The 11,980-nt window shown below is 38.7% G+C and overlaps 1 long non-coding RNA gene across 1 annotated transcript; it reads right to left on the bottom strand.

The window, feature by feature from the left end:
* Positions 1 to 396: 396 nt before the first annotated feature.
* LOC139183113 (uncharacterized) lies at positions 397 to 8,721 on the bottom strand. The gene is made up of 3 exons (XR_011566595.1): positions 8,559 to 8,721; positions 2,789 to 2,880; positions 397 to 2,057 (listed from the first exon to the last, which is right to left on the bottom strand). It is a non-coding gene; the product is annotated as an uncharacterized lncRNA (long non-coding RNA).
* Between the last annotated feature and the right edge of the window lie 3,259 nt (positions 8,722 to 11,980).

Here is an 11,980-nt window from a genome sequence, read left to right as displayed (position 1 = left end):
ATGGCTGAACACTGAAGAACTGATGCTTTCAAACTGTGATGTTGGAGAAGACTCTTGAGAGTCCCTTGGACTGCAAAGAGATCAAATCAGTCAATCTTAAAATTAACACTGAAGATTCATTGGAAGAACTGATGCTGAAGCTGCAATAATTTGGCCACCTGATATGAAGAGCCACTGTCATTAGCCATGTCATTGCCATGGTCATTAGAAAAGACCATGATGCTGGGAAAGATAGAAAGCAGGAGGAGAAGGGGACAACAGAGGATGAAATGGTTGGATGGCATCACCGACTCGATGGACATGAGTTTGAGCAAATTATGGGAGATTGTGAATGACAGGGAAACCTGGTGTGCTGCAATCCACGGGGTCACAAAGAATCAGACATGACTGAGCGACTGATCAACAACAAAGACTTTAATAGTACTTGAACCAAGAACTTCCAAATGCACAAGCTAGATTTACAAAAGGGACAGGAACCAGAGATCAAACTGCCAACACCCATTGGATCATAGAAAAACCAAAGGAATTAAAAAAAAAAAAATCTACTTCTGCTTGACAATGCTAAACCCTTCGACCATGTGGATCACACCAAACTGTAGAAATTTCTTAAAGAGGTGGGAATACCAGACCACCTTACCTGTCTCCTGAGAAACCTATATGTGGATCAAAAAGCAACAGTTAAAACTGGACATGGAACAATGGACTGGTTCAAAATTTGAAAGGAATACATCAAGGCTGTATATTGTCACTCCTGCTTATTTAACTTCTTTGCAGAGTACATCATGGGAATTGCCCAGCTGGATAAATCACAAGCTGGAAACAAGATTGTCAAGAGAAATGTCAATAACCTCAGATATGCAGATGATACCACTCTTATGGCAGAAAGTGAAGAGGAACTAAAGAGCCCCTTGATAGGGGTAAAAGGGGAGAGTGAAAAAGCTGACTTAAGACTCAACATTCAAAAAGCAAAGATCATGGCATCTGGTCCCCTCAATTCATGGCAAAAACATGGGAAAAAATTGGAAACAGTAATAGATTTTATTTTCTTGGGCTCCAAAATTACTGTGAACAGTGACTGCAGCCACAAAATTAAAAGATGCTTGCTCCTTGGAAGAAAAGCTATGACAAAACTTCGTTGTTGTTGTTCAGTCACTAAGTTGTGACTGACTCTTTGCAACCCCATGGACTGCAGCATGCCAGGCTTCCCTGTCCGTCACCATCTTCCAGAGCTTGCTCAAACTCATGTCCATTGAATCATAGATGCCATCCAACCATTGCATCCTCTGTAGTCTCCTTTTCCTCCTGCTTTCAATCTTTCCAAGCATCAGGGTCTTTTCTAATGAGTTGGCTCTTCATATCAGATGGTCAAAGTATTGGAGCTTCAGTTTCAGCATCAGTCCTTCCAATGTATATTTAGGATTGATTTCCTTTAGGGTTGACTGATTTGATATCCTTGCAGTCCAGCAGACTCTCAAGAGTCTTTTCCAACACCACAGTTCCAAAGCATCGATTCTTCAGTGTTCAGCCTTCTTTATGGTCCAACTCTCACATCCACACATGACTACTGGAAAAACCATGAGTGTGAAGTCATTCAGTTGGGTCCGACTTTTTGTGACCCCATGGACTGTAGCCCACCAGGCTCCTCTGTCCATGGAATTTTTTAGGCAAGAGTACTGAAGTGGGTTGCCATTTCCTTCTCCAGGGGATCTTCCTGACCCAGGGATTGAACCTGGGTCTTCCACATTGCAGGCAGATGCTTTACCATCTGAGCCACCATGGAAGACTGAAAAATCATAGCTTTGACTAGATGGACCTTTGCTGGCAAAATAACGTCTCTGCTTTTTAATATGCTTTGCCATCCAAACATCGTATAGTCTATTGCCCTCTTATGCCCTCAATCTTTCCCAGGATCAGGGTCTTTTTCAATGTATCAGCTCTTTGCATCAGATAGCCAAAGTATTGGCACTTCAGCAAACATCCATCCATCCAATGAATATTCAGGGTTGATTTACTTTAGCTTTGATTGGTTTGATCTCCTTTCTGTCCAAGGGGCAAACCTAGAAAGTGTATTAAAAAGCAGAGACATCACTATCACTTTGCCAACAAACAAACAACTCTTTTTCCTTTTTTCATGATCCATTCTGTTCAGTAGCTCAGTCGTGCCCAAGTCTTTGTGACCTCATGTATTGCAGCATGCCAGGCTTCCCTGTCCATCACCAACCCTTGGGGTTTGTTCAAACTCATGCCCATTGAGTTGATGATGTCATCCAATAGCAATGTCAATAATAAATGCTTACTTAGTAATATGTCCTAGGGTCCAATTGACAAGTATCTTATAGTAGTTCATCTAATCCTCACAAATATCCCATGTGTGTGTGCACTTTATTACAGCTGTTTAAAGATGAGGAAACAGGACAGAGAGTTTAAGCAACTTCCTTAAGGTCATTCAGCTAGTATATGGTTAAAACAGAATTTGAACTCAGGTAGTCTTGCTGTATGGTTTGTGCTTTTGGAGGAGAGAATTTAAATGTTTGTGTTCATAGCTTATTTTATGCAGACATTGTCAAGTCTCTATTTTGAAATGTTTTTCTAATCAAACTATTTTTTAGAAAGATAATTTGTTAATTACATAAAGGGAATATTCACGGGTAGGTCTGGTTTCATTGGCGAAAGCTATGGAACTGGACTCTTCAAGTCTGCTTAGTTATGGCTTGAAATCCTAAAGGAAAATTTTCCGTCTTTCAGGATCCACATATTAGAAATGATCATATGCATAGATACACATTACCTTTTCTTCTCAACTATCTCTGTTTTCTCCAGAGTCAGATGTTTTCCAGTGTTCAGGTGGCAAGCTTCCTTCTGCATAATAGACACCTAGAGCTGAGAAGCAGAAGGAATTGAATCAGCAACCACCCCCAACCCCTCTAACTGCTCTGCCTTCCCCTCACATAGCTTTTAATCTCTTTAAAAAGAGCTTTGTTTAGCTTGAACTTACAGTCTTTGTACCCATGAAAGTTGGGGTTGGAATTAGATTGAGTTTGTCTTTTACCACTCCCTGTTTTTAAAGTGGGCAGATCTTTAACAAAATTATAAGCCTTCTCATTTTTCCCATGAGTGTCTCACACAGAGCTATTAGAGATTCTACCAGGAAGAGAGTTCCCACTAATTTTTTCCTCCAGAAAAATTTCACACCTGTCTTTCAGTTTGGATTCCTCATAGTCTCTGGACTACTGATGGCCCTGTGCTATTTGGACTTATTTTATTTAGTACACATTTCCTATAATTTAATGGGGTTGAAGAGGAAGGAAGTTTAATACATGTTCTCTATCTGTCATCTTGAACTGGCAATCAGAATAGAAACAGTTTGTGAATTCTTGAAAAAGATTTCAAATTTCCCTAGATATATTGCTTGACTTTTACAGGTACAGAAAAATTAATGATTTAATTACTATTTCAGACAAAACAGAGCCATCTTCTGTCACATAACTGGAAGTATGCCAATGATCACAAAGCTTGTAGAATTTTGCAGAAGCTTTTCTTGGCTTCTCCATTGGTGGCAAATACATTTTGCCACTTGCTTTCATTTTCATTTTATTTTAAAATTAATTCTCCAGAGTGCTGTGCAATGCTTAGTATCTCAGTTGTGTGTGACTCTTTGCGACCCCATGGTCTGTAACCTGCCAGGCTCCTGGGTCCATGGGGATTCTCCAAGCAAGAATATTGGAGTGGATTGCCATGCCCTCCTCCAGAGGATGTTCCCAACCCAGGGATCAAACCTAGCTCTCCCTCATTGCAGGCAGATTCTTTACCATCTGAGCTACGAGAGAAGCCCAATTCTCCAGGGTAGGGTGTCTTTTTTTCCAGATAAGGTGAAACAAGGAATAAAACATTTTTTTTAATATATAATATAATAATACGTATTTTTAAAAAATCTCTCCATAGCCTTTATTGTTTGACTTATCAACCTCAAGGTTAAATGGGAAATTATTATAATAACTTTTAAAACTAATTATAAAAGTGGTTCATGTTCATTATAGAAAATTGGGGAAGACATACAAACATAATAATGAAATAAAACATATCTCCTAATCTTATCATCAAAATGAGGAACTTCTTGAATCTCTACTTGGCCTGTGACTTCTCAAAGTGTTTAATAATGAGAACCAAGAAATTTATCAAGGACTTTGCTCATCTGGTCTTTCTAATGATCAGTCAGTAAGTTGCTTTCCCAGAGTTATACAGCAAGCAGCACTAATGAAGACTTTAGAATTAGTTTTTCTTTACCAAGGCATAACTTAAGCTCTAAAAGATTTGACAAATTGTAATTTTTTTACATGTTCTCTTTATTTTTTTTTATTTTTTGGTCAAAATATAGATTCTTCAGTCATTCTGTACTGACTCTAAAAGTCAGCAATTCCAAACCTGGCTTGCCTGTATTTTTCCTCTTTTTGTTTGTGCAAGTAAGATTTGAAAAATGCATGTGGGTTTTGAAACTCCTGCTGCACCAGCCACGATTTCCCATAAAACTGGGAACATTTATTTGTATATATGAAGATCTGGACAGCAGTACTTGGTCAGACGTGAGACAGATGTATGTGTGCACAGCTGTTTGTGTTTAAGGACAGAATACAGACATAAATAAGGTTAGATATTCTTGGTTTGATGCTAGAATATTTTCATACACCATATTCAAAGGAGTATCTGTCAGAACTGAAAACAAGGGGAAATTTATCAGAAACAGAGCACAGACCCCTTCCCTACAGCCAGGAAAAACAAAACCAATATGGGCCTATGAAGCTACAGTCTTTTAAAATAAACTTCACTGTACAAAAGAAAACCACCTTATTTATTCATAAAAATATTGTCAGAAAGTACTGTCATTTATGAAATTAAAGACTAGAGGTAGATTTCTCTGGCTTTTCTGTTGCTATCAAAATTGTTATTATGTATAAAGCTAATAACACTAGAACAGAAAGCTCCATGAAAGAACACTATCGCTGTCTTTGCCATTAAGTTTCCTTCTTTAGCTAAGACATACTGACATCCTTTTTCTTTCTCATTAAAAAGCTTGTAATGAAACAAAAACCAACACTTCTATAGTATATATCAATGGCCAAATGATTTCCAAAAGATGTTTTCTTGTGCATGATACAAAAAGCATAGAATAAAAAATGACAACTCTGAGACTCAGGGTCACAGAATTTTCTAAGGAATCCTAGAATTTGTTTTTTGCGATGATGACCCTGAAGTCTGAGAAGTGTGCCTCAGAAAAAAGACTAACAGGGAATTTTACAAATTCCTTTGTTCTTATTCTTTTAGCTTAATCTAGTTAAGAAATATTATTTACATTATGTTCTATATTGATAAAGTAAATTAATTTTAAAGCAAAATTCATTGAAATAACCTTTTCTAATTAATGGTATAGATAATATTTATTTTCACACTATATCTGCCAAGATTTTCATGTTTCAAATGCTCCTTTCCCTCTCCCCAGGGCTTCCCTTCAAGAAAATCTCTTTAACAGCTTAGAACAACTCTTCAAAGTAACTACACATTTTGTTTAGAAGGTACTCTTGTTTTGATGAAAATCCTAAAACAACTCCTTTAAAGGGTTTGTTTAAAAGAATCCAAGATGCAGAGATATCCGTAATACTGAAATGTTACACTTTATTTACACAACTTTGGACTTTGAAGAAGTGTTTTGTTTTGTTTTCTTGTCAACTCAATAAATCATATTGAGAATCATGGGTGACTTACAATGTTCAAGACCCAAAGAAGACAACTTAAAGTAGTCTGTCCTTTTAACCTTTACTATAATAACTTGGCCATTATTAGCTTAAGACATGATGAAAACAGAAGACTAAAAGAATTTGCTGTTAGAATTTTTGCCTATGTAATTGAAGCATTTTATACTATGTCTCAAATCAGAAACACTTGCTAAGATTTTACATGTATTCAAAAATTGCAAAATTTCTCTATGTAGCCATTGTTTTTCACAATTTTGAGAATTACATATTTTAGGTCATTAAATATAAAGAGAAATATAACAGGAAAACAATGGAAAGAAAGTAAAATTATGAAGCAATGAAAAGTCCTTTTCGTTCATCTCATATACTTGAAATTAATACATGAAGCGGTGTTGGAAAGAAGTTCATACTGTAAAACAAAGTGTGTTTTTATTTCCATGGATATATGGTAGCATCATAATTTGGAGGGGGAAAAGTAACCTGAAGAGTTTTATATTCCCAAGAGGAAGCTTTTTAAATTAAATTATTTTTTGTATAAACTTCTTGAGAGAGTTCAGATTTTGTGACTTGATTATTTTATTCTCAGTCTATTATTCACTTTGAGTGCAGCAGTTCCTCTACATGCAAACCTTCAAGTTGTGAACTTTGAAAGATGCAAAAGTGTGTTCCATCAACTTTAGGCATGAGTGGAAACTGCAGCTTGCCTTCCATCTCCTATTGCTGATGATCCTTCAGCTCTACCGTCTCCCACCCCTTTGCCTCCTCCAGTCAATAACTCTTCTTGCCTATTCACCTGATGCCAGTTCCTGTATGCCATCTGTTATACTGTACTACTGTACTTTTCAAGGCACTGTACTTAGAGATTTTTTTTTTTTTTTTTGGTTTGCTTTTTATGTCTTGTTTGTGTGAAAAGTATTATAAACCTATTACAGTACAGTACTATATAGTCAATTGTGTTAGTTGGATATGTAAGCTAACTTTATTAGACTTAATGAACGAATTGGACTGTTGAACGCACTCTCAGAACAGAACACATTTGTATATAGGGTGCTTTCTAAATAGTCTTAAGAATAAAGACTGAAGGCTACTAGCAGAGAAATAAAATTTGCAAATTTACAAAGTAAAGTACTGTTGTGAGTCACAGGGAAAATTATGCACTATATGGTGATGCAAAGATTTTCCCCGATACCTGTTTTCCCCAGTGCTTGTTTGATGCCATGCCTGTCAACGTAATACCTACAGCACTGGATGACAATGGCTTGTTTTCTTCTTGGTCTTTAACCTTGGACTTCACCAGGAAAAACAGGACCATGTTTTAAGTCATTTTTTTATACTACCCACTTGGATAACGTTAGTTTTGTAGAAGAAAGAGCCAGTTTCCCCATATGAAAAATAAGAACAGTACATCATAGTCCATCTGATAGTATCACCATTCCCAAGAGTGTTCTATGTGGAACTTTTAGGCCCAAGCAATTTAACTTCTTGGTATCAGAGGAGCATCGTCACTTCATCTTGTTCCCATAAACGTGTGTCCCAAATTCTCTTCTTTGATTCATTTTCTATGACACCAACCCAACATACACACACACCATTCAATTTACTACTTCTGAGTCACCAAGCAGAATAACTATATTAGGTATAGACTTCTCATTGGGCCTGAACAGCCTCTGTGAAGCCCATGCACTGGTGTGTTTGTGTTTGTCTCTAGATTCCATCAGGGGGCTACTTCCCCACCATAATGCCTCAGTGGCTCGGTTGTAGAGTTCCTGGCCAATGAGATGTGAGTGTAATGGGAGAGAGTGAGAGTTCTGCCCATCTCATTATAAATGAAATATTCCAAGCATACAAAAATTGTATACAATGAATCTCTGTACATAATCTCTCTACATAATAGCCTTATTAAATCTCAATATTTTGCCATATCTGCTTTAGATCTCTCTCTCTTGTTTGAAGCAAAGTATCACTAGAACAGATATGGTTCAGTTCATCATGCCACCCACTTTGAACCCAGTCCACCCCTGTCCATGACATATATGAAGATCAGCAGTATTCCACACTTGGTGGATATCATTTCCTTGTGTGGCTTTGTACTTCTACTGTATCCTAAATACATCTATAATCATTGTGTATTATTAACCTGTTTAGTTTACACAGAGATTTTAGTACCATTTTTGTATTTCATTCTACAACTCTTCTTTCTTTCAGTATTATATGGTTGAGATTTTTATTGATTTTGAGTTATTGTTATGTATACATCTAGAACCTAAGATATGCTCTTTATAATGTTTATGCGTTCTATAAAAAATACACTCACTGTAAATAACGAAATCCAAAAAATATTGCAAAAGCACTTCAAAAGTATGTCGTTATAAAACTGCCAAATTAAACTCTATGTTTACCCATTTAGCCAGTAGACAAGCAATTACTCTGTAGGAAATGTCCTCAAAAATGAACAAATTAGTTGACATACGAGACTGAATGGCATGTTCATTCCTTACTTATAAGATATCAAGAATCTCTCAGACGACCAGCTGAGAGCCAGCAGGAGTCCCTGACCACTGGGAAGGAAAATATAGATCCACACAAAACGCAGTAGGATGAAAGAAGGAAGAGAAAAAGAGGAGGAGAGTGAGCTGGGACCGGATCTGCACCCAGGGGGTTGGGGAACTGAAGCAGGGATGAGATCCCCACATGGGGGCAATCAGTTGGGACAGAGTAGACATGTTTGAGGCTGTCAGAGAGTGAAGCAGCTGATCTGTGAATGAATGGAGTGAGAACCACACAGGCAATTTGTGCTGTGGGCCTACATACCCCAGACAGGGACACACGCCCACTGGAATGAGCAGCAGCTGGGAGCTGGAGTCTAGAGACTGGAGAGCAATCCCAGTGCAAGGACTGCTGTTGACTTCAGGAAGATGGCTGGAGAAGACAGGAGGGAGGAGACTGCAGCACAGAATGCCTTTGGAGGAAAGCTGAGCAGCCAGGGAGGCAGAGTGCTACTGCTGAGTCATGCACAGAGGGTGGAGCCATCTCTGTAGCCACTCTATCCCAACAGGCTGGTGCCAGCAGCTGACCAATAGAGAAAGACTCCATCAAGGAACCTTTGAGTTCCTGACACATTGCAAAATAGAGAAGGTCCAGCCAGGAAGACCTTTTTGAGTGCCAGCTGATAGAGGCTGGAAAAGGATTCTAACAGTGTTATGTCTTCTGTGCTCACAGCTGCTGGCTTCACTGCACACCTGGCGCTGCTGAGGTCTCCACAATCCAAGAAGCCACAGCACCACCACACTCAGTACTCACTGGGGGAGAGCTGCCAGAGGCTAGAAAAAGACTTTAATAGCAGCATATCTCCTGCACTTGTGACTGCCAGCTTCCCTGCATACCTGGCACCTCTAGGGTCCCTGTGATCCAAGCAGCCATACCACTGCCACACTCAGTCCTCACTGGGGAAGAGCTGCCAGAGGCTAGGAAAGAGTCCTCAAAAGGCCATATTCCCCATGTTTAAGGCCTCCAGCTTCCCTGTGCACCTCTCACTGATGGGGTCAATGCAATCCAAGCAACCGTGACACCTCCACACCTGGTCGTCACTGGGGCAGATCCAAGTCCACCAGGGCAGTCTTGGGAGAAGACTTCTGTGGACGACTCACATGCAGAGATGGGGATAAAACCACAGTTGACCTCTAGGGGTGGAATGGCTAAGGAAGAGGATTGAAAGCCTTTAACCAGCTGTACAAGCTTCAGATTAAATCTGAATGATCAACTAGGTAGATTCTGTGTCTATGGAATATATAAAAGGACAACCATTGTTCCCACAAAAGAAAATGCCCTTAGCTCTGGCAGCTGTGGACATTGGAGGTAAGAACGCACAGGAGTAGGACCAGATTAGCATCTGAGTTGTCCCCACAGTAGGTCCAGAAACCAGTCCTGCTTCAGATTTGGAGGGCCTCCTAGGAGGTAAAGGTGGGCTCTGGCTCACAGTGAGGGAAAGGAGGCCAACAGCTGAAACTCAAGAAAAACATTTATTATTCTTATATTTTGATTCATTCCGTAGTTGGTTTTAGGGATTCCTAGGTGGTGCTAATGGTAAAGAACCTGTGTGCCAGCGCAGGAGACAAAAGAGACGTGGGCAGATCCCTGGGTCAAGAAGATCCCCTGGAGAAGGAAATGACAACCCACTCCAGTTTCCTTGCCTGAGAAATCCCATGGACATAGAGTCCTGGAGGGATACAGTCCACAGGGTCACAAAGAGTCAGACACTACTGAAGCAACTTAGCACATGTAGCTGGCTCTGGGATCTTTCTCTTCTTTTTTCTTCTCTGATGCTGAGGTTGTTGTTTTTTATAATTATTATCTCCATTTAGGCTGTTGAAAACTTTACTTTTTTCAATCACACTGTATTTCCTTTATATACTTCTACTTCTTGGCTTACTGTAGTTCTGTGCTTTTTCCTTTATTTTTTTTTTCCCCACCATATTTGTTAGTCTATTTATTCTCTTTGTTTTATACTTAAGTTGGCAGTCTGCTATGGGCTTGTTTTCTGTTTTGTGTTTTATTTAATTTTGTTTTGAATTGGTTGATATCATTTTGATTTTCCTTTGCCCACTGAGTCACTCTTTTATTCTTTGTTTTCTATGGACTCTTTTGGTTTTGTTTCTGTGTGTATGTTCCTTTGTTTTTGTTTCTTTGTCTGATTTTGCCTTTACCATTTGTCTGGGGTTCTTTTATGTTTCTTTCTTGTCTGTTTGTCATCTGTTTGTTTTAATCTCATTTATTGCAATAACAGACAGTTTGTGGGATCTTGGTTCCCCGACTAGAGATCAGGCCTGACCTCTGGAGTGGGAGTGCTGAGTAGAGGACACTAGACTGCCAGAGAACTCCTGAACCCAGGGTCTATTAACCAGTGAGAACTCAGTGAAGGCCTCCACCTGTATCCAAGACTATCACCACCCAACTGCCAGCAACACCCAATGCAGGGTGCCTCACCCAAATAGCAAGCAAGACAAGAACACAAACCCAATCAGCAGCAGGCAGGATTCCCACAGACACAACAAAACCTGCTTGTCATACAAACCTGCCCATCAGAGGCAAAAAAAGTCTCCTCCCACCAGAATAGTTACAAGTTCTTCCCAAGACAGAGCCTACATAATCCACTGGACCAACCTCAGCCACTGAGGGTGGAGACCAAAAGAAAAAGCAACTACAACACTATATCCTGAGGAAAGGAGACCTCAAATAAAGTAAAGTAGATAAAATGATAAGACAGAGAAATATTGTGGAATGAAGGAACAACATAAAAACCCACAAGACCAAACAAACAAAGAAGAAATAGGCAAACTACCTGAAAAAGAATTCAGAGTAATGATAGCAAAGATGAAAAGACCAAAAACCTCAAAAATAGAATGGAGAAAATGCAAGAATTACTTAACATATTTAACAAAGGCCTAGAAAAAATAGAGAATTAACAAAAAATTATGAATAACACAGTTACATAAATTAAAAATACACTAGAGGGAATCAAAACCAGAATAATTGAGACAGAAGAATAAATAAATGAGCTGTAAGATAGAATGGTGGAAATATCTGCTGAATAGCAGAATAAAGAAAAAAGAATGAAAAGAATTGAAGATAATGTAAGAGACCTCTGGGACAATATTAAATGTACCAACATTTGAATTGTAGGGGTTCCAGAAGAACAGAAAAAGGAAGAGTCTGAGAAAATCTTTGAAGGGATTACAGTCTATAACTTTCCTAACATGGGAAAGGAAATAATCAAGTTCAAGAAGTGCAGAGAGTTCCAAGGAGGAACATGTCAAGACACATATTAATCAAACTAACAAAAATTAAACACAAAGAAAAAATATTAAAAACAGAAAGGGACAACAAGTAACATACAAATTAAACTCCATAAGATTTGCAGCTGATACTTCAGCAAGAATTCTGCTCACCAGAAGGGAATGGCAGGATATATTTAATGTAATTCAAGGGCAAAATTTATAACCAAGATTATTCTGCCCAGTAAGGATCTCATACAAAATTTATGGAGAAATAAAAAATTAACAGACAAGCAAAAATTAAGAGAATTTGGTCCCATCAAAGCAGCTTTACAACAAATGCACCAAACCCACCACACTTCTTTTTTCATGGGATTCTCCAGGCAAGAACACTGGAGTGGTTTGCTATTTCCTTCTCTGGGATCTTCCCAACCAAGGGATTGAACCTGGGTATTCTGAATT

This window comes from Bos indicus, chromosome 5 (genome assembly GCF_029378745.1).
Source record: "Bos indicus isolate NIAB-ARS_2022 breed Sahiwal x Tharparkar chromosome 5, NIAB-ARS_B.indTharparkar_mat_pri_1.0, whole genome shotgun sequence".
Lineage (NCBI taxonomy): Eukaryota > Metazoa > Chordata > Mammalia > Artiodactyla > Bovidae > Bos > Bos indicus.
Note: the sequence above shows the minus strand (reverse complement) of the source record. Positions and strands in the feature narration are given on the sequence as shown.